This window comes from Nycticebus coucang, chromosome X (assembly GCF_027406575.1).
Source record: "Nycticebus coucang isolate mNycCou1 chromosome X, mNycCou1.pri, whole genome shotgun sequence".
Lineage (NCBI taxonomy): Eukaryota > Metazoa > Chordata > Mammalia > Primates > Lorisidae > Nycticebus > Nycticebus coucang.
This window is the reverse complement of record NC_069804.1, coordinates 81,977,662-82,002,160: the sequence shown is the minus strand read 5'-3', so window position 1 is coordinate 82,002,160 and position 24,499 is coordinate 81,977,662. Positions and strand designations below refer to the sequence as shown.

Below are 24,499 nucleotides of genomic sequence, written 5' to 3'. Positions count from 1 at the left end.
TTCTATATTTTTTTTTTAATATTTTTAATGTTTTGGTCTGTTTTTTTCTTTTCCTTTTTTCTTAAAAAAGAAAGTTTTATTATTTTATTAAATCCATAAAAAATGAGGCCAAAATCTACATATACATTTTTAGGTTTGCTTCATTAATTGCTTACATCCTAGCACAGATGAAAGGAACAGATGCCTTCATCTGCTTCCATGCTTGGTTGAATGATGCAGAGCAATTCTTAAAACAATGGGACCTGGGTAGCAGATATAAGAACCGCCAGGCAAACATTCCATAGTATTTTCATTTTATTTTTATGATTGTCACGTCACTGTCAAATTACATTTGAGATTTGAGCATGAGGTTCACATGCTCATGAAAATAGGGCAGGGGCGGGCGGCGCCTGTGGCTCAGTGAGTAGGGCGCCGGCCCCATATGCCGAGGGTGGCGGGTTCGGACCCAGCCCCGGCCAAACTGCAACAGAAAAATAGCCGGGCGTTGTGGCGGGCGCCTGTAGTCCCAGCTACTCGGGAGGCTGAGGCAAGAGAATCGCATAAGCCCAGGAGTTAGAGGTTGCTGTGAGCTGTGTGACGCCATGGCACTCTACCCAAGGGCGGTACAGTGAGACTCTGTCTCTACAAAAAAAAAAAAAAAAAGAAAATAGGGCAAGGGCTTAAATGCTTCAGAAGCACTGGTGTGTATTGTTGCTAAAAATGTAGCACTGAGACACAGCCTTACCCTGAGGCCTGAGGTGAGGTTCCACAGTATTGTCCTGGTTCATGGAGGCTTCAGATCCCTGGCTAGGGCGTCCCTCTAGTTTTGGCATTTTGGGGGACCATATTGGAAGGTCCCTATCATGGCACCATGCTGATTTTCCTCTACATTTGACAGAGGGTGGGTCTTGCTTTTGCTCAAGCTGGTGAGGAGCTCCTGATCTCAGGGGTCCCTTTGTCCCTGGCCCCTCAGGATCCTGAAGACTCTAATTGTGGGTCACCATTCCTTGCCCAGCCCTACTATTATTCCTGTTTCTCTCTTTCCATCTGTCTTATTTTTTCAATTTCCTTTTCTCCATATTCTTCTTTTTCTTTTTCTTTCTATTCTCATTTCTCACTCTCTTCTCTTCTCTCCCTTTTGTCCCTGTATCAAACGTCCATTCCAACACCAAAGCACTGACCCAAGGAAAAGTAAGGAGAAGAAGGAAGAGAGAGGAGAAAGACAGGGAAGGAAGTGAACAAGAAGAAAAGACACATGAGGAGGAACCAGCAAACATTATGGCAACATGAAAATACAGAAAAGATCAATCCCCACCTAGGGATCACAAGGCACCTACCGCAGAGGATCCCACCTATAAAGAAATTATGGAAATGACAGAAAGGGAGTTTACAGTATGGATGGCAAAAACAATGAAGGGAAAGTGGATAACAACTAAGGGAAAATGGAATGGTGACCCACAATTAGAGTCCTCCAAAAATTGACCCAAGAAATGAATGAGACATTAAGAGATTAGAAAGGATATATTGGAACTTAAGGAATTGACAGAGTCATTCAGGAAACTTAACAATGCAGTAGAATGTCTCCATAACAGATGAGACCAGGGAGAAGAAAGAATCTCAGACCCAGAAGATAAGGGTCTTGAGCTAACTCAGGCATATAAAGAGGCAGAAAAGAAGAAAGTAAAAGATAAGCAATCTCTTGGAGAATTATGGGACTTCATGAAATGAACAAATATCTGAATTATAGGTATCACTGAAGGAGAAGAAGATCAACCCAAAGGAATGAAAGCCCCACTGGAGGATATCATGAATAAAAAATTTCCCAAGCATCACCAAAGATTCTGACATATTCCTTTCAGAGGGACATCAAATCCCAGTTCATCTCAGTACAAACAGAGCAACTCCTAGACACATTGCAATAAACTTGGCCAAGGTGAAAATGAATGAGAAAACTCTAACAAGTAGCCAGAAGTAAGTACTAATTGACCTACAGGTGCAGATCCATCAGGGTGATAGTGGATTTCTCAGCTAAAACTTTACAAGCCAGAAGCGATCGGGCAGTGACTTTCAACTTCCTCAAACAAAACAACTTCCAGCCTGGGACCCTATATCTCAACAAACTAAGTTTCATATTGAATGGGGAATTCAAATCATTTACTGACAAGCAATCATTGAGGAAATGTGCCACCACAAGACCAGCCCTGAAGGAAGTACTCAGACCCATACTACACATAGTTTATCACAACCGACCACCAACAAAATAAAGTCACCTGGAAGGAAAAGATCAAAGACTAGCTTCCCCAATGGCCCAAGCAATAAAATTAGAACATCAGACCTCCAAAACCCAAGACAAACAGATCACCACAAAATTTACTAATTCTCTCAATAAATGTGAATGGCTTTAATTCCCCACTGAAGAAGTGCAGGCTACCTGACTGGATTAAAAAACAAAACAAATAACAACAACAACAACAAAAACCCACAAGGTAACTATATTGTGCCTTTAGGAAACTCATGTAACCTGTAAGTACAAAACAAGACTCAGAGTGAAGGGTTGGAGAACAGTATATCAGGCACATGGAAATCAGAAAAAAGGAGGGGCTGAAATTTTATTTGCTGGTACGAGTGGATTTAAAGCAGGAAAAGTAAAAAAAAAAAAAAAAAAAAAAAAGACAAAGATGATCACTACATATTGGTCAAGGGAACAATACAAGAGGACACTTTAATTCTAAATATATATGAACCCAAATTAAATGCTCCCAGACTTACAAAATGGACTCTAACTGGTCTGAACAATATCATATCCTACAACACCATAATAGCTGGGGACTATAACACCTCTCTGACAGAATTGGAAATATTCTCTAAACAGAAGCTAAACAAAGAAACAAGGGACTTATTGTAACTCTAAAACAAAATGGGATTAATAGAAATAAAGAGAACATAAAGTCCCAAAGTTAATGAGTATACATTCTTTGCATCAGACAATGGATCATACTCCAAAACCTATCATATCCTAGGGCACAAACTAAACCTATTCAAGATTAAAAGACTTGAAATTATACCTTGTATGTTCTCAGAACACAAGGGAATAAAGGTAGATTTTAACTCCAAGAAAAACTTTCATTCCCACACAAAGTCAGGGAAACTTAACAAACTTACGCTGAATAACAGCTGGGTCAAGGAGGAGATAAAAAAGAAAATTACTAGATTCCTTCAACATAACAACAACGAAGCCACAAGCTACCAAAACCTGTGAGATACTTCAAAAGCAATCCTAAGAGAGAAATTTATTGCATTAGATGTCCACATCAAAAAAAAAAAAAAAACAGAAAGAGCACACATCAACAACTTCATGAATCATCTCCAACAAAATTCAATGGGAAGAGTAATCCAATCCCAGACCTACCAGAAGAGAAGAAATAACCAAAATTAAACCAGAAATAAATGAAATGGAAAACAAAAGAATCCTTCAGAAATTAACAAATCAGAAAGTTGGTTCTTCAAAATTGATAATCCATTGGCCAGATTAAGTAGAAACTAAAAGGTAAGATCTCTAATTACCTCAATCACAAGCCAAAAGGAGGAAGTAACAACAGTTACCATAGAGATACAAGAGATCATTTATCATTACTACAAAAATACACTATGCCCAGAAGTTTGACAATATGGAGGAAATGGACCAATATCTGGAATCACACAACTTCCCTAGATTTAACCAGGAATAAATAGATCTCTTGAACAGACCAACATCAAGCACTGAGATGAAATAAAGAACAAAAAATCTCCCAAAAATGACAACAACAAAAAAATGCTGGACCGGAAGCTTGAGACAGGAATTCTAGCAAACCTTCAAAGAAGAGCTAGTACCTATACTGAAGAATTTGTTCCAAAATCTAGAGAAGGGAATAATCTCCACTAACACAGTCTATAAAACAAACATCGCAGGCTTGCTTCGGCAGCACATATACTAAAATTGGAACGATACAGAGAAGATTAGCATGGCCCCTGCACAAGGATGACACACAAATTCGTGAAGCGTTCCATATTTTTGAGATTTTGTGTTCACATTAAAAACAAAACAAAAAAAAAATCACCCTGATACAAACAGCAGGAAAGGACCCAACAAAACAGGAAAACAACAGACCAATTTTACTAATGAATACCGATGCCAAAATACTCAGCAAAATCCTAGCAAATAGAATATAGTGACATCACTTATTCACATTTTCGTCAAGATCAAGTGTAGAATACAGCTATACATTAAAAAAAACCAAAAACATGCATCATAATCAAGTAGGCTCTATTTCAGGGATGCAAGGTTGGTTTAACATATGCAAATCCATAAACATTTTCCACCACATAAGCAGAAGCAGAAACAAAGAACATATGATTTTCTCAATAGATGCAGGAAAAGCATTCAACAAAATTTAGCATCCATTCTTGTATGCAACCCTACTATGAAACTAATTTATAGCTTTCATATGAAAGCTATAACCCTATTACAGTTCAAGAATATGGGGAAATGAGCAAGGGAAGGGAGGGGAGGGGGATGATGGGTGGAGGGAGGGTAAATGGTGGGACCACACCTACGGTGCATCTTAGAAGGGTACAGGTGAAACTTAACTAAATGCAGAATATAAATGTCTGAACACAATAACTAAGAAAATGCCATGAAGTCTATGTTAACCAGTTCGATGAAAATATTTCAAATTGTATATAAAACCAGCACATTCTACCCCTGATTGCATTAATGTATACAGCTATGATTTAATTTTAAAAAAAAGAATGCTTAAGAAAATACGCATAGATCGCCCATTTCATAAACTGATAGAAGTCATCTATGACAAACCCACAGCTAGTACCATACTGAATACTGAGTAAAACTGAAAGTATTTCCACATACAACTGGAACCAGACAAGGAAGTCCACCATCGCCACTACTATGCAACATAGTGCTGGAAGTTCTAGCCAATGCAATCAGGCAAAAGAGAAATATTAAGGGCATCTAAATGAGGGCAGAGGAATTCAAACATTCACCCTTTTCTGATGATAAGATCTTATACTTAGAAAACCCCAGATTCTCAACCACAAGAGTCCTACAAGTGATCGAGAAATACAGTAACATCTCAAGGTACAAAATTAACGTCCACAAATCAGTATCCTTTGCATATGCCAATAACAGACAAGATGAGAAGCAAATCAAGGACACAATAACCATCACAGTAGCTTCAAAGAAGATGGAATGCTGGGAAATATATCTAACAAAGGGGGTGAAATATCTCTACAGAGAGAATTATGAATTCTTGAGAAAAGAAATAGCAGAAGACGGGGCAGCTCCTGTGGGTCAAGGAGTAGGACACGGGCCCCATATACCAGAGGTGGCGGGTTCAAACCCAGCCCCAGCCAAAAACTGCAAAAAAAAAAAAAAAAAAAAAAAAAAGAAAGAAGAAATAGGAGAAGGCATCAAAAACTGGAAGATTATACCATGCTCTTGACTGAGAAGAATCAACATTGTTCAAATGTCTGTACTACCCAAAGTAATCTACAGATTTAATGCAATCCCCATTAAAATACCAACATCATACTTTGAAGAAATGGAAAAAATAGTTCTTCCATCCATAAAAAAACCCTATATACCTTAGTAATAAAAACAAATCTGGAGGTATCACTTTACCAGACTTCAGGTTATATTACAAGTCGATAGAGATCAAAATAGGAGGGTATTGGCACACATATGGAGGCATAGATCTATGGAAAAGAACAGAAAACCTGTAGATGTAATTAGCCTCCTGTGGCCATCTGATGGTCAATAAACTAAACAAAAGCATACACTGGGAAAAGAATCCTTGTTCTATAAATGGTGCTGGGAGAAATGGATAACCACATATAAAAGCCTGAAACTCAACCTGCGCTTCTCACTGCTTACAAAAATTGACTCTTCCTGGGTAAAAGATTTAAATCTTACACCCAAAATGATAAAACTCCTGGAAGAAAGTGTAGGAAAAACTCTTCATGATATCGGCCTGAGGAAAGAGTCTATGAAGAAGACTTCATGGACAACTGCAATAACAACAAAGATAAGTAAATAGGATCTGATTAAGCTAAGAAGCTCCTGCACAGCTAAGGACACACAATTAAAGCAAATAGACAACCTTCAGAATGGGAAAAGATATGTGCATGTTACAAATCTGACAAAGGGTTGATAACTAGAATCTACAGAGAACTCAAATTAATCAATAACAACACACACAAAAAGAGCAAACAATCCCATCTATCACTGGGCAGGAGACATGAACAGAACCTTCTCTGAAGAAGGCAGACTGATGGCCAACAAACACACGAAAAAATGCACGTTGTCCCTAATCATGACAGAAATGCAAATCAAAACCACCTTGAGATGTCACCTGACCCCAATGAAACTAGCTCATGTCACAAAGTCTCAAAGCTGCAGATGCTGGTGCAGTTGTGGAGAGAAGGGAGTACTAACACTGTTAGGGGAACCACAAACTAATTAATTAATTAATGCAGCCTCTTTGGATGGAAGTATGGAGAATCCTCAAAGAACTCAAAATAGACTTTCCATTTGATCCCACAACCCCATTACTTGGTATCTACCCAGAAGAAAAGAAATAATTTTATCATAAGGACATTTACACTATATTTTTATTGCAGCTCAACTTACAATCACCAAGATGTGAAATCAACCCAAGTAGCCCATCAACTCATGAGTGGATTAATAAACTGTGGTATACATATATCATGGAATACTATTCAGCCACAAGAAGATGGGGACTTTACATCTTTTGCATTAACCTGAATAGAGTAGGAGAACATTCTCTTTAGTAAAGTATCACAAGAATGGAAAAGCAAAACAAACAAAAAAAAAAAAGAATGGAAAAGCAAGCATCCAGTGTATTCAATACTAATTTTAAGCCAGTGGATGTACTAGTACATGCCCACACAAGAGAAAAACTCAATTTTATTCATACTGTAGAGAGGAAGAGGATAGAGAGGGGACAGGGGACCAGGGAGGGGGATTGGTGTGCTCTTACCTAATGGACACAATGTCAGGATATATGCCACACCTCCTGGGAGGGGAACAACCACAACAGGGATCTTACCTAACACATGCAAACATTGCACCCTAGTCATTTGTACCCTCATATTAATCTGAAATTTAAAAGAAGAGAAATTATGACTAAGACCTCAAAGGAAATACAGCAACAACAAAAATAAATAAAGGGGAATTGATTAAACAAAAACATTTCTGCACAGCAAAGGAAATAATCGACAGAGTGCATACACAGCCTACAGAATGGGAGAAAATATTCCCTAAATATACATCTGATAAAGGACTAATTTCCAGAATCTACAAAAAACTCAAACAAATCAGCAAGAAGAAAACAAAGTACTTCCATTAAAAAGTTGGGAAAAGACATGAACAGAAGTTTTTCAAAAGATAGAGAAATTTCCCCCACATATATGAAAAAACGATCAACACCTCTAATCATCACGGTAATGCAAATTAAAACTACAACAAGGTACTACCTTATCCCTATCAGAATGTCATTATTAAAAAGCCAAAAAACAATAGATGCTGGTGTGGAAGCAGAGAGAAAGGAATGCTTGTGCACTATTGGCAAGACTGCAAATTAGTCCAACCTGTATGTAAAACAGTATGGAGATTCCTCAAAGAAGTGAGTGTTAGACCTAACTTTCCATTCAACAATCCTATTGCTGAGAATCTACCCAAAGGAAATAAAGTCCTTTTATTAAAAGGACTCTTGCACTAGAATGTTTATTGTAGCACAATTCACAATTATAAAGATATGGAGCCAGCCTAAGCGCCCATCAATCCATGAGTGGATAAAGAAAATATGACACACACACACACACACACACACACACACACACTCACACTCAATCATGAAAAGGAATGAAATAATATCTTTTGCAGCAACTTGGATGGAACTGGAAACCATTACCCTAAGTAAAGTATCTCAGGAATGAAAAACCAAACACCATATGTTATTACTAGTAACTGAGAGCTAAATCATGGATACACACAGATACAAAGCGATATAAAGGACATTAGAAAACAAAAAGGAGGGACAGGCTTGGCTCCTGTAGCTCAGTGGTCACATGCATTGGGGCTGGTGGGTTAGAACCCGGCCCTGGCCTGCTAAACAACGACAACAACAACAAAAAGTAGCCGGGCGTTGTGTTGGGCGCCCGTAGTCCCAGCTGCTTGTGAAGCTGAGGCAAGAGAATCACTTAAGCCCAAGAGTTTGAGGTTGCTGTGAGCCGTGATGCCATGACGGCAATATACCAAGGGTGACATAGTGAGACTCTCCAAAAAAAAAAAAAAAAAAAAGTAGGAAGAGTGTGGGAGCAGAGGTGTCAGATAAAAACTTACCTTTGGGGTACAATTAACACTATTCTGGTGACAGATACACTAATAGTCCTGGCTTAAGCATCATACAAGGTAACAAAAACATTTCTGCTTAAATTTAAATCCAGGTAACAAAAACATTTCTGTTTAAATTTAATAATTAATTTAAAGGGATGGAAATAATATAAAGTCAATTCTCCAACTGCAATGGAATGAAGATAGAAATCAGTAAGAGGCACCTTATCAGGAAATTCCTAATTATGAATAAATTAACAAACTCCTAAATAATCAGTGGGTCAAAGAAGAAATCAAAATGGAAAATGGAAAATACTTTGAGATGTATGAAAATAAAGATTCACCATACCCAAACTTATGGAATGCAGTTAAGCAGTTCTTAGAGAAAAATTTACAGCTCTAAATGCCTATATTGGGAACAAAGAAAATGAAAAGAATAAGGAGGATATACCTCAGGTCAATAACCTTACCTTTCACTATAAGACACTGAGTAAAAAAAGCAAAATAACCTAAGCCAAAGGGAGGGAAAAGTGAACAATAGAGCATAAATCAATGAAATGAAGAAGAGAGAAGCAATGGAGATAAACCAACAACGCAAAACTCTGATTCCTTGGAAAGGTTAAGAAAATCGACAAACTGTAAGCTGGATTGACCAAGAGAAACATGAGGACAGTCAATTTACTAAAGTCAAGAAAGAAAGAAGAGATGCCACTATCAACATTACAGAAATATAAAGGACTTAAAAGACATGACATGTGTGTTGCAAGGAAGACTGCCCTTAAAAGAAAAATAAAAAGACATATTATGAACAATTGTGTTCAAATAGATTTGATAACTTAGATGAAATGGACAAGTTCCTAGATAGACACAAACCATACAAACTGGCTCAAGGAGGAATAGACAAAATGAATAGAGTTATGAAACTGAAGTAGAATAAATTAGTAATGGAAAACTACTACCCAGAAATAAAAGGCCCAGGCTCACATAGCTTTGCTAGTGAATTTTACTAAATATGTAAGGAAGAATCAATAGCAATTCTTTACAAACTCTTCCAAAATGAATGGAAGAGGAGGGAAAACTTCCTAAGTCATCCTGACAACAAAATCATATATTAGACATCAAAAGAAAACTACATCCAGTATCTCTTATGAATATGGACAGAACAATTTCTCAACCAAAATACCAGCAAACCAAATCCAGCAAACTATAAAAGTAATTATACTCCAGGACCAAGTGGGATTTATCCCAGGTATTTAAGCCTGCTTTAACACCCACAAGTCAATTCATGGATTTTACCATGTAAATAGAATTGTTTAAGAAACAGGTGATCATCTCAAATTGTGCAGAAGCGGCACTTGAAAAAAATTCAACAGCCTTTTATGAAAAACACACTCAACAAATGTGAAATAGAAGGAAATTTTCTCAAATGGATAAAGAGCACCTATGAAAAACCCACAGGTAGCATCATCATATTTAATGGCGACAGATTGAATCCACTATCCCTAATCTCAGAATCAGTACAAAAGGATGTACGCTGTCACCACTTCTACTCAACAATGTATTGAGGGTTCTACCCAGGGTAATTGGGCATGAAAAAGAAACAAAAAGCATTAAGATGGGCAAGAAAGAGATGAAAGTCTCTCTATTAGCATATGCCATTATCTTCTAACCATAAAATTCTAAGGAATCCACCAAAATACTTTAGAAATAATTGAATTGAGGAAGGTAGAAGGATACAATGTTAATATACCTTTCCATAGGGTAGCAAAAAGAACATTGACTATAAAACTAAGAGAACAATTCTACTTGTGGTAGCATCAAAAATAATAAGATACACAGGAATAAATTTAACAGAAAGGGCAAACCTCACACTCTGAAACCACAAAACATTGTGGTAAGAAATGAAAGGATGTGAAAAAACGAAGATGTTTATGCCCCTGAGCATTGCTGGTGGGAATGGAAAATGGTGCAACCACTTTGGAAAAGAGATTCACCTTTCCTCAAAATACTAAACACGGAATGACCATATGGTCCAGAAATTCCACCTCTGGGTTTATATCCCCCCAAAAATGAATGCAGGACTCACAAAGACATTTTATATCCATGTTCACAGCCACATCATTCACAATAGCCAAAAGGCACAGCCACATCATTCACAATAGCCAAAAGGTAGACACAACCCAAGTGTCCATTGATGGAAAGATGGATAAACAAAATGTGGTATATACATACAACAGAATATCATTCTGCCTTAAAAAGAAAAGAAATTCGGACACATGACACATCATCTGGCAAACTTCAAAGACACCATGCTAAGTGAAATAAACTGGCCACAAAAGGATAAATGTTGCATGGTACTACTTACATGAGGTACTTATAAATAGTCAAAAAACACAGAAACAGAAATGAGAACGGTAGTTCTCAAGGCCTGGCAGTGGGTGGGGAGTGCAAAGTTAATGTTTAGTGGGTATAGAGTTTCATTTGGGGAAAACGAAAAGTTCTGGAGAACGGTGATGATAGTAGTTGCACAACAACGTGGATTTCTTAATGCTGCAGGGTTGTACACTTTAAAAATGGTTATAATGTTAAATTTTGTGTTATGTGTATTTAACCATAATTTATAATAAGAAAAATTTAGAAAGACGTCCCCTGCTCATTGATGGGAAGATTTACTATTGTCAAGATAGCAGTACTCCCCAAACTGATCTACAGATCCAATGCAATCTCCATCAAAATCACACCTGATTTCTTTGCAGAAATTCACAAAATGATCCTAAAATTCATGCACAAAGTATAGAGAGGGACCCAGAATAGCCAAAGCAGTCTTAGAAAAGAAGAATAAAGTTGGAGGACTCATGATTTCCCCATTTCAAAGTTCACTACAAAGTTATAGCAATCATGACAACATGGGTCTGGAGTGAGGAAAGTCATAAAGATTAATGGAATAGAATGGAGAGTCCAGAAAGAAATCTTCACATTGACATGCAATTGTTTTAAAAGCAGAGTTTCAAAACATGGGGGAAAGGATAGTGGTTTCAACAGATGGTGCTAGGGCAACTGGATCTCCACATGCATAATAATAATAATAATGAAATTGGACCTAACCCTTCTGACCTTTATTTCACTGCATCTTAAAAAAATAATAATAATTCAAAATGGATCGCAGGCTTAAATATGAGAGCTAATAGAATAAAACTTATAGAAGAAAGCATATCAGTAAATTTTTCATGACATTGAGTCAGGCCATTATTTCTTAGATCCAACTCTAGAAGCCTGAGCAACAAAGGAAAACGGGTAAACTGGACTTCATTAAAATTTGAAACTCTTTTGCTGCAATTAATAATACCACCAAGGAAGTGAAAAGAGAAGTCACAGAATGGGAGAAAATGTTTGCAAATCATATAACCTATAAGGGGGACTTGCATCCAGATGATACAAATTAATTTTAGAAATCAATAGTAAAACACCTAACCGCATTGAGAAATGGGCAAAAGATGTGAACAATCACTTCTCCCCAAAAGATATACAGATAGCCACTAAGCAGGAGAAAAGAGGCTCAATGTCAATCCATAGGGAAATGAAAATCAAAGCACAACAGCCTCATACTTCACACCCACTAGGGTGGCAGAAATCAAAAAGACAGAAAATGATGAGTGTTGGTAAGGATGTGGAGAAATTTGAACCCTCATACATTGCTCATTGAATTGAAAGACGGTACAGATGCTATGGCAAGTAGCCTGGCATTTCCTCAAATATTAAACACAGAGTTACCATATGACCAAGAAGTTCCACTCCTTGGTACTTGCCCAAGAGAAACACAAGCATATGGTTCACACAAAAGCTTGTTGACAGGGCAGCGCCTGTGGCTCAAAGGAGTAGGGTGCCGGCCCCATACATACGCTGGAGGTGGCGGGTTCAAACCCAGCCCCGGCCAAAAACTGCAAAAAAAAAAAAAAGCTTGTTGACAGATATTCATAGAGCAGCGGTGTTCACAACAGCCCAAAGGTAGAAGAAATCAACTCTCCAGCAGCTGATGAGTGGATAAATAAAATATCATAAATCTGCACCATGTAATGTTATCTGGCTATAAAAAGGGATGAAGTGATGGTACATAACACGGTGTGAATAAACCTTGAAAACACCATTGTAAGTAAAAGAAGAAAATTGCAAATGACCACACACAGTGTGATTCCATTTATATAAAATGTCCAGAATAGGCAATTCATAAATAGATTAGTGTTTGCTTATGGCTCAGGTGAAGTGGCAGGCAATAGGTATAGAGTGTCTTGGGGACCTGATGAGCATATTCTAAAGTTGATTGTAGTGATGGCTGCACGACTCTTTGAATATGCTAAAATGAATTTAATTATAAAATGTAAATGTGGTAGGTGAATAGTATGAATTTTGCCTTGAAAAAGTATTCTAAAAACAGAAGTGAAGCTTGTTTTTTTTTTTCAGTTTTTGGTCGGGGCTGGGTTTGAACCAGCCACCTTCAGCATATGGGGCCAGCACCCTACTCCTTGAGCCACAGGTGCCGCACCAAGAAGTGAAGCCCTTTAAGACAAAAGAATATTGAGTGAATCATCAATAGCAGACCTCCATTAAAAGAAATGTTAAATGAAGTTCTGCAGACAGAAGCAAAATGATACCATATGGAAACGTGGATTGACCAAGAGGAATGAATGAAACCCAGGACTATGTATAAAAGATAGCTTTTTCTCAATTTTAAAAATGTATTAATAACAATGGACTGCTTATAGCAAACTATCAGGAAAGTGGAGTGACATTTAGCACATGTGTAACATACGCAGAAGTAAAATACATAACAACTCAGCAAAAGCCAGAGGAGGAAAAATAAGATAACACTCTAGTGATGTGCATACATTATATGTAAAACGGAATTGTACTACTTGAAGATAGAGCGTGATAAGTAAAGCATATATAGTGTAAGCCCTAGAGCAATCATTTAAATAAAATGAAATGCATATAGCTAATGAGACAGTAGTGATGATGAAATGGAATCCTAGAACATCCAACCAAAGTATGATGAGATGAAAAAAAAAAAAAGAGGATGAGAGAATAAAGAATAAAGAACAAATGGGAACAATCAAAAACAAATATCAAGTTTACAAATTCAAATAAAATATACTGATTTCCATTAAATTTATTTTTTTTTATTTCAAGGAAAAGAAGGAAGACTAAGCTCAAACGTAGCAGAAGGAAGGAAATAATTGGGAAAGATTTGAGCGTAAATAAATGAAACAGAGAACAGAAAATCATATAAAAGAAATCAATGAAAGGAAGAGTTGGTTTTCTGAAAGGATAAGCAAAATTAACAAACCTTTAGTCAAACTAAGAACAAAAGAGTGAAGACCAAAGGAAACAAAATCAGAAATAAAAGAGGAGACAATAAAACTGATGCCATAAACATAAAACGGAACATAAGAGATTACTGTGAACAATTATGCAGCCACGGATTAGACAATCTAAAAGTGGATAAGTTCACAGGGACATACAAACAGCCAAGGCTGCATCATGAAGAAATAGAAAATTTGTACAGACCAATAAGGGCGTAAAGAAATTGAATCAGTGTTTAGGAACCTTTCATCAAAGAAAACCTCAGGAGCAAATGGCTTCAGTGGTGAATTATTATCCTTTCTTTCTTTCTTTTTTTTTTTTTAACTAAATCATAACTGTGTACATGAATGCATTTATTGGGTACAATGTGCTGATTTTGTATACAATTTGGAATGCTTACATCACACTAGATAACACAACCTTCCCCTCACTTACTTATTTATTGTGTTAAGACCTTTATACTCTATTCCTCGCATTGTGCACATTAGGTAAGGTGCCACCAAATACCCTTTCTCCTCCCATCCTCCCCCAGCCCCTCCTCTATCCCTCCTCTTCCCTCCTTCTTTTAGGACTATAGTTGTGTTTTATCAATTGTATGAAAGTTTAGGTGATTATATATTGGTTTCACAATAGTATTCAGTATATTGGATACTTTTTCTTCCATTCTTGATATACTTTACTAAGAAGAATATGTTCCAGCTCCATCCAGGTAAACATAAAAGACGTGAAATCTCCAACATCTCTTCTATGGTTGCATAGTATTCCATGGTGTACATATACCACAATTTGTTAATCCATTCATGGGTCGATGGGCACTTGGGCTGCTTCCATGACATGGCAAATATGAATTGGGCTGCAATAAACATTCTGGTGCAAATATCCTTGTTGTAAAATTATTTTTGATTATCTGGGTCTATACCTAGTAGAGGAATTGCAGGATCAAAAGGCAGGTCTACTTTTAGTCCCCTAAGTGTTCTTTAAATTTCTTTCCAAAAAGCACGTTATTAGTTGGCATTCCCACCTGCAGTGCAAAAGTGTTCCCTTCTCTCTACATCCATGCCGACATCTATAGTTTTGGGATTTTGTAATGTGAGCTAATCTTACTGGAATTAGATGATTTCTCAAAGTGGTTTTGATTTGCATTTCTCCGGTGATTAAAGATGGTGAGCATTTTTTCATGTGTTTGTAGACCTTGTGTCTGTCTTCTTCAGAGAAGCTTCTGTTCATGTTTCTTGCCCACATTGACATCAGGTTATTTGTTCTTTTCTTATGAATTACTTTGAGTTCTCTGTGGATTCTGGTTATCAGACCTTTGTCAGAATCACAGCCTGCAAATATCTTCTCCCATGCTGAGGGCTATCTGCTTGCTTTACTCACAGTGTTCTTGACTGTACTTTTTATTTTGATCAGATCCCATCAAATATATTTTATAATATATTTTTTGGTGTTGCTTCAATTTCCGGGGGTGGGGGGGTGCTCCACATAAAATATTTTCCCAGGCGAATTTCTTCAAGCTCTCCTAATATCTTTATAGTTTTATGTCTTAAGTCTGAATATTTTTTCCAGTGAGAATCAATTTTTGTTAATGGTGAAAGGTGAGGGGCAAGTTTCAGTCTTCTATAGGTCTCCCACCAGTTCACCCAGCACCATTTATTAAATGGGGAATATTTCCCCCAATTAATCCTTTTGATGGGCTTATCAAAGATCAAATGATGATAAGTGGCTGGATTCATCTCTTGGTTCTCCATTCTGTTCCATGTATCTGCCTCTCTATTTTTTGCCAGTACTATACTGTTTTTATGATCACTACAGATTTATAGTATAGCCTGAAGTCTGGTAATGTGATACATCCTGATATCTTTTTCATTTATGAGTAATGTCTTGGCTATCCGAGGTTTTTTTCTGATTCCATATAAAATGAAGACTATTTTTTTCAAGCTCTTTAAAGTATGACGATGGTGCTTTAATAGGGATTGCATTAAATCCGTATATTGCTTTTGGTAGTATGGACATTTTAACAATGTTGATTCTTCCCAGCCGTGAGCATGGTATGTTTTTCCATTTGTTAACATCTTCAGCTATTTCCTTTCTCAGAGTTTCATAATTCCCTTTATAGAGGTCTTTTGCTTCTTTGCTAGGTAAATTCCCGGGTATTTCATCTTTTTTGGTACTACTGTAAAAGGAATAGGGTCCTTGACTATATTTTGAGCTTGACTATTGTTGGTATATAGAAAAGCTACTGATTTGTGAGTATTGACTTTGTATCCTGAGATGCTGCTATATTCCTTGATCACGTCTAAGACTTTTGTAATTGAGTCCCTGGGGTTTTCCAGGTATAAGATCATATCATCTGCGAAGAGTGAGAGTTTTATCTCCTCTGACCCCATTTGGATACCCTTGATCACCTTCTCTTGCCTGATTGCTATGGCTAAGACTTCCATTACTATGTTGAATAGCAGTGGAGACAATGGGCATCCTTGTCTAGTTCCAGATTTGAGTGGAAATATTTTCTTTTTTTTTTGTATGTTTTTTTATTATTATTATTATTTTTTTATTAAATCATAGCTGTGTACATTGATATAATCATGGGGCATCATTCGCTAGCTTCACAGACCATTTACCAAGTTTCACATATACCCTTGTAAGATGCACCGCTGGTGTAATCCCACCAATCCCCTTCCCTCCACCCACCTCCCCACTCCCTCCCCTGCCTTTTCCCCTTCCCCCTAATTTAACTCCATTCAATATAATATTGGCTGTAGGTTAGCTGTAGATGGCCTCTATCAATTTAAGAAATGACCCATCTAAACATATTGTCTTCACAGTTCTGATCATGAAAGGATGCTGGATATTATCAAAAGTTTTTTTCTGCATCAATTGAGAGTATCATATGGCCTTTGTTTTTTATTTTATTTATGTAATGTATTATATTGATAGATTTACGTATGTTGAATCAACCTTGTAACCCTGGGATTGAAGCAAGTTGGTCATAGTGCATAATTTTTTGATATGCTGTAGAATTCTGTTTGCTAGGATCTTATTGAATATTTTTGCATCAATATTCATTAATGATATTGGTCCATAGTTTTCTTTCTTTGTTGTGCCCTTTCCTGGGTTAGGGGTCAGGGTGATATTTGCTTCATAGAATGTGTTGGGACATATTCCTTCCTTTTCTACGTTTTGGAAAAGATTACGTAATATAGGCACTACTTCCTCTTTAGAGGTTTTGTAGAATTCTGATGTGAAGCCATCTGGTCCCAGACTTTTCTTTATTGGGAGATTTCATATAGTTGATGCTGTTTCAGTGCTTGATATAGGTCTATTGAAAATTGATATATGTCTATTCAAAATTTCTAATTGATATAGGTCTATTCAAAATTTCTAATTCTTTCTGGCTGAGTCTAGGCAGGTGGTGTGCTTCCATGTATTGGTCCATTTCCTCCAGATTTTCATATTTCTGAGACTAGAGTTTTTGGTAGCAATCATTGAGGATTTTTTTCAATTTCTGGGGTGGCTGTTATTTCTCTTTATCATTTCATTTTTTTTGTGGGGGGGCAGAGTCTCACTTTGTTGCCCTCGGTAGAGTGCCGTGGCATCACAGCTCACAGCAACCTCCAGCTCTTGGGCTTAGGTGATTCTCTTGCCTCAGCCTCTCGAGTTGTGGCGGGATTACAGGTGCCCGCCACAACATCCAGCTATTTTGTTGTTGTTGTTGTTGTAGTTTGGCCAGGGCTGGGTTTGAACCTGCCACCCTTGGTATACGGGGCCGGCACCCTACTCATTGAGCCACAGGTGCTGCATGTCCTTTATCATTTCTTATTGACAATATTAGGGATTTTACATTCCTGTTTGGGGTTATGTTAGCCAAAGTTTGTCAATTTTGTTAGTCTTCAAAAAACCAACTTTTTGATTTGGTGACCTTCTGAATGACTTTTTGTTTTCAATTTCATTTAATTCTGCTTTGATTTTGGTTATTTCTATTCTTCTGCTGGGTTTGAGGTTGGAATGTTCATCCTTTTCCAGTTGCTTGACATGATCCATTATGTTGTTGACTTCCTCGCTTTCTGTTTTCTTGATGAAGGCTTCCAACACTATAAATTTCCCTCTCAGGACTGCCTCTGCAGTAAGGTTTGAATCTTGCATGCAACCCATACCTGGTTTTGGTAATTTCTGTCATCATTATCATTTTGCTCCCCAAATTTGGTGATTTCCTTCATCTTCTTCTTTTTTTTTTTTGCAGTTTTTGGCCGGGGATGGCTTTGAACCCACCATCTCTGGCATATGGGGCCAGCGCCCTACTCCTTTGAGCGACAGGCACTGCCCCCAAGGTGATTTCCTTCTTTTTTTTTTTTTTTTTGTAGAGACATAGTCTCACTTTAAGGCCCTTGGTAGAGTGCCGTGGCATCACACAGCTCACAGCAACCTCCAGCTCCTGGGCTTAAGCGATTCTCTTGCCTCAGCCTCCCGAGCAGCAGGGACTACAGGTGCCCGCCACAGCACCCGGCTATTTTTTTGTTGCAGTTTGGCCGGGGCTGGGTTTGAACCCGCCACCCTCGGTATATGGGGCCGGCGCCCTACTCACTGAGCCACAGGCGCCGCCCGGTGATTTCCTTCTTAATCTCATCTTTGACCCAGTTATATTTCAGCATAAGATTATTTGGTTTCCATGACTTTGTTTGAGTAGGAAGATTCCTATTACTGTTGAGTTCAACTTTTATTCTGTGATGGTCCTAGAAAATACAAGGAATAATTTTTATTCATTTAAATTTTATGATGTTAGGCTTGTGGCCTAAGATGTGATCAATTTTGGAGGATGATCCATGGGCTGATGAGAAGAATTTGTATTCAGTTTTATTAGGATGAAATGTTATGTAGATGTCTGTTAAGTGCATGTAATCTACAGTCGAGTTCAATTCAATTATTTCTTTGGTTAGTTTCTTCTGGGAGGATCTATCCAAAACTGCCAAAGGGGTGCTGAAATCGCCAACTATTCTAGTGCTGGAAGATATCAAATTGTTCATATCTGTTAGGGCTTGCTTTATAAATTGAGGAGCATTCTGTTAGTGCACATAAATGTTAATTACCAAAGTCTCTTCATGTTGATTGTTTCCTTTGACAAATATGTACTCTCCATCATTATCTTTCCTTGTCTTTGTTGGTTTAAAACCAATTGTATCTGCAAATAAAATTACAACCCCAGCTTTTTTCTGATTTTAATATGCCTGTATTATAGATGTCCATCCCTTCACCCTGAATTTTTTTTTTTTATCCTACAAAGTAAGGTGAAACTCTTTTATGCAACCCATATCTGGACTGAGGTTTTGTATGCAGTCAGCCAACCTGTGCCTCTTTAGAGGACAATTTAAGACATTCACATTAATAGAGAATCGATAAGCATGGTAGTGTTTTGGTTATCATGTTATTCAAATGTCCAGTGGATATTTTTAATCCTTTCACCATTGTGGATGTTAGGTTTTGTTCATGGCTTTCTGGGCAAGTTTACTTTGGTGGTAGAGCATTGTGCTGATCATCACGGAGGATGGGTCTGAGAATATCCTGGAGAGCCCGTTTACTTATGGCAAATTTCTTTAACATGTGTAAGTCAGTAAATTATTCTATTTTTCCATCAGAAATGAAACTCAGTTTAGCTGGATATAGGATCCTGGGCTGAACGTTGTTTTGTTTTAGGAAATTGAAGGTCACTGACCATCCTCTTTTGGCTTAAAAGGTTTTGGCTGAAAGATCTACAGTGATTCTAATATTCTTCCCTTTGCAGGTTATACTTTTCTTAAGTCTGCCTGCTTGCAGAATTTTCTTCTTATTATTAACTTTGGCAAAGTTAATTAAAATGTGTCTAGGAGATGCTTTACTTGGATTGTGTCTTGCTGGAGGTCTAAAACTGCCTACTATCTGAATTACTTTATCTCTTGCAATGTTTGGGAAATTCTCCTCCATAATATCTTGAAGTAGTGTCTGTGCCTTCAGGACCATCGTCTTCTCCTTCAGGAATTCCAATAAGATGAATGTTTGATCTTTTGGAGTGGTCCCACAACTCTCTTAGAAAATGGTCAGTTTTTGCTCTCCAACTCTCCGCTTCTTTGAGCATTTGGGAGGGTCCAAAACGGTGTCTTTGAATTTCAGACATCCTTTCTTCTGCCTGCTCCTTGTATTACTGAGGGATTCTACTAAATTTTGGAGCTCCTCGATTAGCTTTTTCTTTTCTTTTCTTTCTTTCATTCTTTCTTTTTTTTTCTTTTCTTTTTTTGAGACAGTCTCAAGCTGTCAGCCTCAGTAGAGTGCTGAGGCATCATAGCTCATAGCAACCTCAAAGTGATTCTCTTGCCTTAAGTGACTCTCTTGCCTCAGCCTCCCAAGTAGCTGAGACTACTGGCACCCACCACAGTGGCCTGACATTTTTTATTGCAGTTGTCATTGTTGTTTATCAGGCCCAGGCTTGGCTTGAACCCACCAGCCTCATTGTATGTGGCTGGTACCCTACTCACTGAGCTATGGGTGCTGATCCTCAAATAGCCTTTTCCTTTCTTTAAGCTCTGCTGTCTCTTTCCTCCTTGTGTCCATGTCCTAGGTGATTTTTCTTTGAATTCATTGGTTTCTTGAGACAACTTCTGCACAACTCCTTGGCTTTCTATTTCCATCTTTTCCTCAATTCTAATCACTTTATTAGCCATTCATATTCTAAATTCTATTTCTCACATTTCAGCCATTTGTTTATGAATGGAATCTTCTGGCATATCTCCTTTGTCATTCCTTGTGGGAGCTGATCTAGTCTGCCTATTTATATTGCCAGAGTTTTTCTGTTGGTTCCGTCCCATGATTATTTTTCAAAGTTTGGCTAGTGAAGATGGTAGGGTGAGATTTGATTGAGAGCTCCAGGATTTGTAGTTAATCAGTCCTTTACCAAAGAACTGGGACTGGTGACTGTGGCTTTCCCCCTACATCTTTACAAAGGTCCCTTTCAGTCCTGAAGCCAGAGACTCTGAAGACCTGATTGGTGTGATGGGGCTAGCTGGCTCTGTCTTGTTGTCAGTCAGCCTCTATCCAATCCTAGTGAGTTGGCAGATTTGGGCTGAAATCTCATCTGGGGAGAGATAGCAGTAACTAAGACACCCTGCCCCCCTCCAGCGACAACTGTAAGAGGGGGATCAGTCCCTCCCTCTACAACACAACCAGGATTCAACCTTGGAGGGTCTCCTGGTGGCCAGCCCAGGTCAAGAGCTACAAACCTATTGTCCCAGCCAGCACAAAAACTGCTTAACTGGGAGAGATCAAAAGGACTCCAGCAACCAGGCAGCAGGGATCCATTGACAGCTCCATCCAGAAAACACAAGAGGCTGGCGTGTGGCTCCCTTCAGGGCTCAATGGAGTCAGGAAGGCCTGCCCAGCCACAGATTCAATCCAGGGGGGTCGGTGTCTCCTTCCACATCTCATACCACAGACACACCATGCCACCGGTAACCCCAAGGGGCTGTGGCCCGGTTCCCTCCAATGAGCAAATGTGCCAGGGATATGTGCCTGGCAGAGTCAAATGGGAGTCAGTGCCTCCTCAGCCAATCTACTCTGCCACCAGCAAGCACAGTAGCGGGGCTAAAGTCCGGCTCCCTCCGGTGCTCAGCAGAAACAGGACAGTGTTCCACCAGAGTCTATCTCCAGCTTGCACTTAACTTAGTGGTGCATATTTCTCTCCCACAGAGTCCATGCCTCTGCCCCAGCTGCACTCCACCTCCGGTACCCCTGTGGCGCTGAGGTCCTGCTCCCTCCAGCAGTCCACAGAATTGGGAAAGTCTCTCTCTAAAATATGACCCCAGATGGATGTAAGCATTTCACGTTGTATATCAAATCAGTACACTGTACCCCCATAAAAGTATGAATGTACACAGTCATGATTTAATAAAGAATAAAAATGTAACAAAATGAAATCTGACCCGGTGGGAGCATTGACACTGCTGCCGCACCAGTTGCCATGCTGCCCTCATGCTGCTGCTGCCCGACCACAGCCAGGCATTTTTGTGGTGCCTCACAAGTCCCCCTCCCCATCCCTCTCCCAACTTCCACTCAAGTCACAGGTTCAGCTCCCCTGTGCCATGGCCCAAGCGATGACCAGCCTTCCCAAGGGGGCAGGCCTCCAGACCGCCAAGTGAGGGGGAAAGGGTGGACTAGGAACTCAAAATTGTGGGGGAAATATTTGTTCAACTTTTATGCTGGGCAAGAGAATGCCCAGGCTCACAGGCAGGACCTCTCTGGAGAAGGAGTCCCAGAGTCATCAGCTCTGTCCTGTGGGGTAAAACAAGAGGTCTTCTCTTCACTGCTCGCTTGTAGAGAGCACACAGCAAGCCAATCTCTGGGGAGTGGGGACTCTCATACTCCTGGTGATGGGTTTTGTACCTGATGTTTTGTTTCCTTGGAGTCGCAGCATGCCTCATCAATCCTCTCTCAGCTCAGCTCCCGATCTTCAGCTTCATAGTGTTCATTCTGACTATTATCTCTCCGTCTGGATGGGAGCCTCTGTTGAAAGCTGGCTCCAGTCAACCATCTTACCTTCCCTCCCTGCCATTTTCTTTATTTTGGGGTTAATATGAGGGTACATATGATTAAGTTACATTATTTGAATTTGCAAGGTAAAGTTGCTGGTGAATGGTAACAAACATTTTTAGAAAATTAACACTAATCTTTCTCCGATTCTTCTCAAAAATTGAAGAGGAGCGAATACTTCCAAGATCATTCTATGAGGGTAGCATCACCCTGATAGCAAAGCTAGACAAAGACACTATAAGAAAAAAAAAAAAAAACAGGACAATATTTCTATTGAAGATAGATGCAGAAATTCTCAACAAAATATTAGCAAACTAAATTCAACAGCACAGTAAAAGGATCACATACCACGAACAAATGAGGTTTATCTATGAGATGCAAAGATGGTTCTACATACACAAATTAATATGATGCACAAGATTAATAGGATAATTGTGTTGAATTAAAAGCATATAAATCCTCTGAGTTAATGACAAAGATTGCCAGAATTGAAGAAAATGCAGACCCAATTATATGCTGTCTACGTAAACTTTCTTTGCATATAACATGTGAGTTGGTTAAAAATAAATGCCTTACAAACACTAATCAACCAAAAGCAGCATGGATATATGAATATCAGACACTTTTTAACAGAAAACATGATCAGAGACAAAATTGTATATTTCATGAAGCTAGACCTAGGGCGGGGCCTTAATACAAGGCTCTAGAAATTTAGAAGAGTAGATGTAGTCCCCCTTTTTCATTTTTGTCTGTGTAACCTGAGCTTTTGCTGTCATATCTAAAAAATAATTTTCCTAGATGGATATCAAAGAGCTTTTTGCTCTAAATTGTCATCTTGGAGTTTTATGACTTCAGGGCTCATGTTTAAGAATTTAATACATTTTGAGCTGATTTTTTGTGTATGGTGTCAGATAAGGGTCCATTTTAATTCTTTTGCATGTATTTATCTACTTCTCCCAGCATCATTTATTGAAGAGACTCTTCTTTCTCCTATTGCATCCTCTTGGTGCCCTTGTCTGATATCACTTGACCTATATTATTAGGTAAATTTCTGGGCTCTCTGTTCTGTTACATTGGTCTGTGTGCCTGTGTTTATGCCAGTACCCATACTGCTTTGATAACTATAGCTTTGTGATGTAATTTGATCTCAGGAGGAATAAGCCCTGCATTCACTTTTATTCTCCTTTCTCAACATCGCCTTAGCTATTTGGGGTCTTTTGTGGTTCCATGCGAATTTTAGAATAATGTTTTCAATTTCTGTGAAAAATGTCATCTGAATTTTGAAAGGGATTGTCTTGGACATGTACCCCACTCTGGATAGTATGGACATTTTAACAATACTGATTCTTCCAGTCCATGTACACAGGGCATCTGTCCATTATTTTGTGCTACCTTAAATTTCTTTCATCAAGGTTTCATATTTTTTGGTGCACAGAATGTTCACCTCTTGGGTTTAGTTTATGCCTGAATAGTTTATTCTTTTGTATGCTACTATAATTTGGACTGTTCTCTTGATTTTCTTTTTGACAAATCATTGTCTGTGTAAAGAAACACAACTGATGTTTGTACACTGATTGCATATCCTGCAACTTTACTGAATGAGCTTATTAGTTCTAAGAGCCTTTTGTGACGTCTTTAGGGATTTCTAAATATAGGATTATGTCATCTGCAAGGATGAGTGTACTTCTTTATTGCTGATTTGAATGCCTTCTATTTCTTTTCCTTGGCTGATTGTTCTTGCTAGTATTTCTAGTACTATGTTGAACAGAAGTGGCATCTACAAAACTCTGTACAACAAAGGAAATAATCAACAAAATGAAAAATCACTCCACAGGGTGGAAAAAATATTTTCCACCCATATATCTAATAAGGGGTCAATATCCAAAATACATCAGAAACCCACACTAATCAATAGTGAAATAACCCAACTGAAAAATGAACAAAAGGCCTGAACAGACATTTTTGCAAAGAAGACATATAAATGGCCAACAGGGATATGAAAATATTCTCAACAACTAATAATCAGTGAAATACAAATTAATCTTTTGATTGAGAACAATGACTTTAGGCATTCAATCAAGATGTTCATTTGGTGTGAACAAAGCCTTTAGGTGTTCAACACAAGATGTTCCCTTGGTGCAAATGACACCTGTAGGCTCGTTTTGTTTCTGAGCAGTCTGCATTCAAAGAGTTAAAAACACA

The 24,499-nt window shown here is 38.3% G+C and overlaps 1 non-coding gene across 1 annotated transcript; it reads left to right on the top strand.

Annotated features, from left to right (window-relative positions):
• Window positions 1–3,929: 3,929 nt before the first annotated feature.
• LOC128578638 (U6 spliceosomal RNA) lies at window positions 3,930–4,032 on the top strand. The gene has a single exon (XR_008377777.1). It is a non-coding gene; the product is annotated as a U6 spliceosomal RNA (small nuclear RNA).
• The last annotated feature ends 20,467 nt before the right edge of the window (window positions 4,033–24,499 follow it).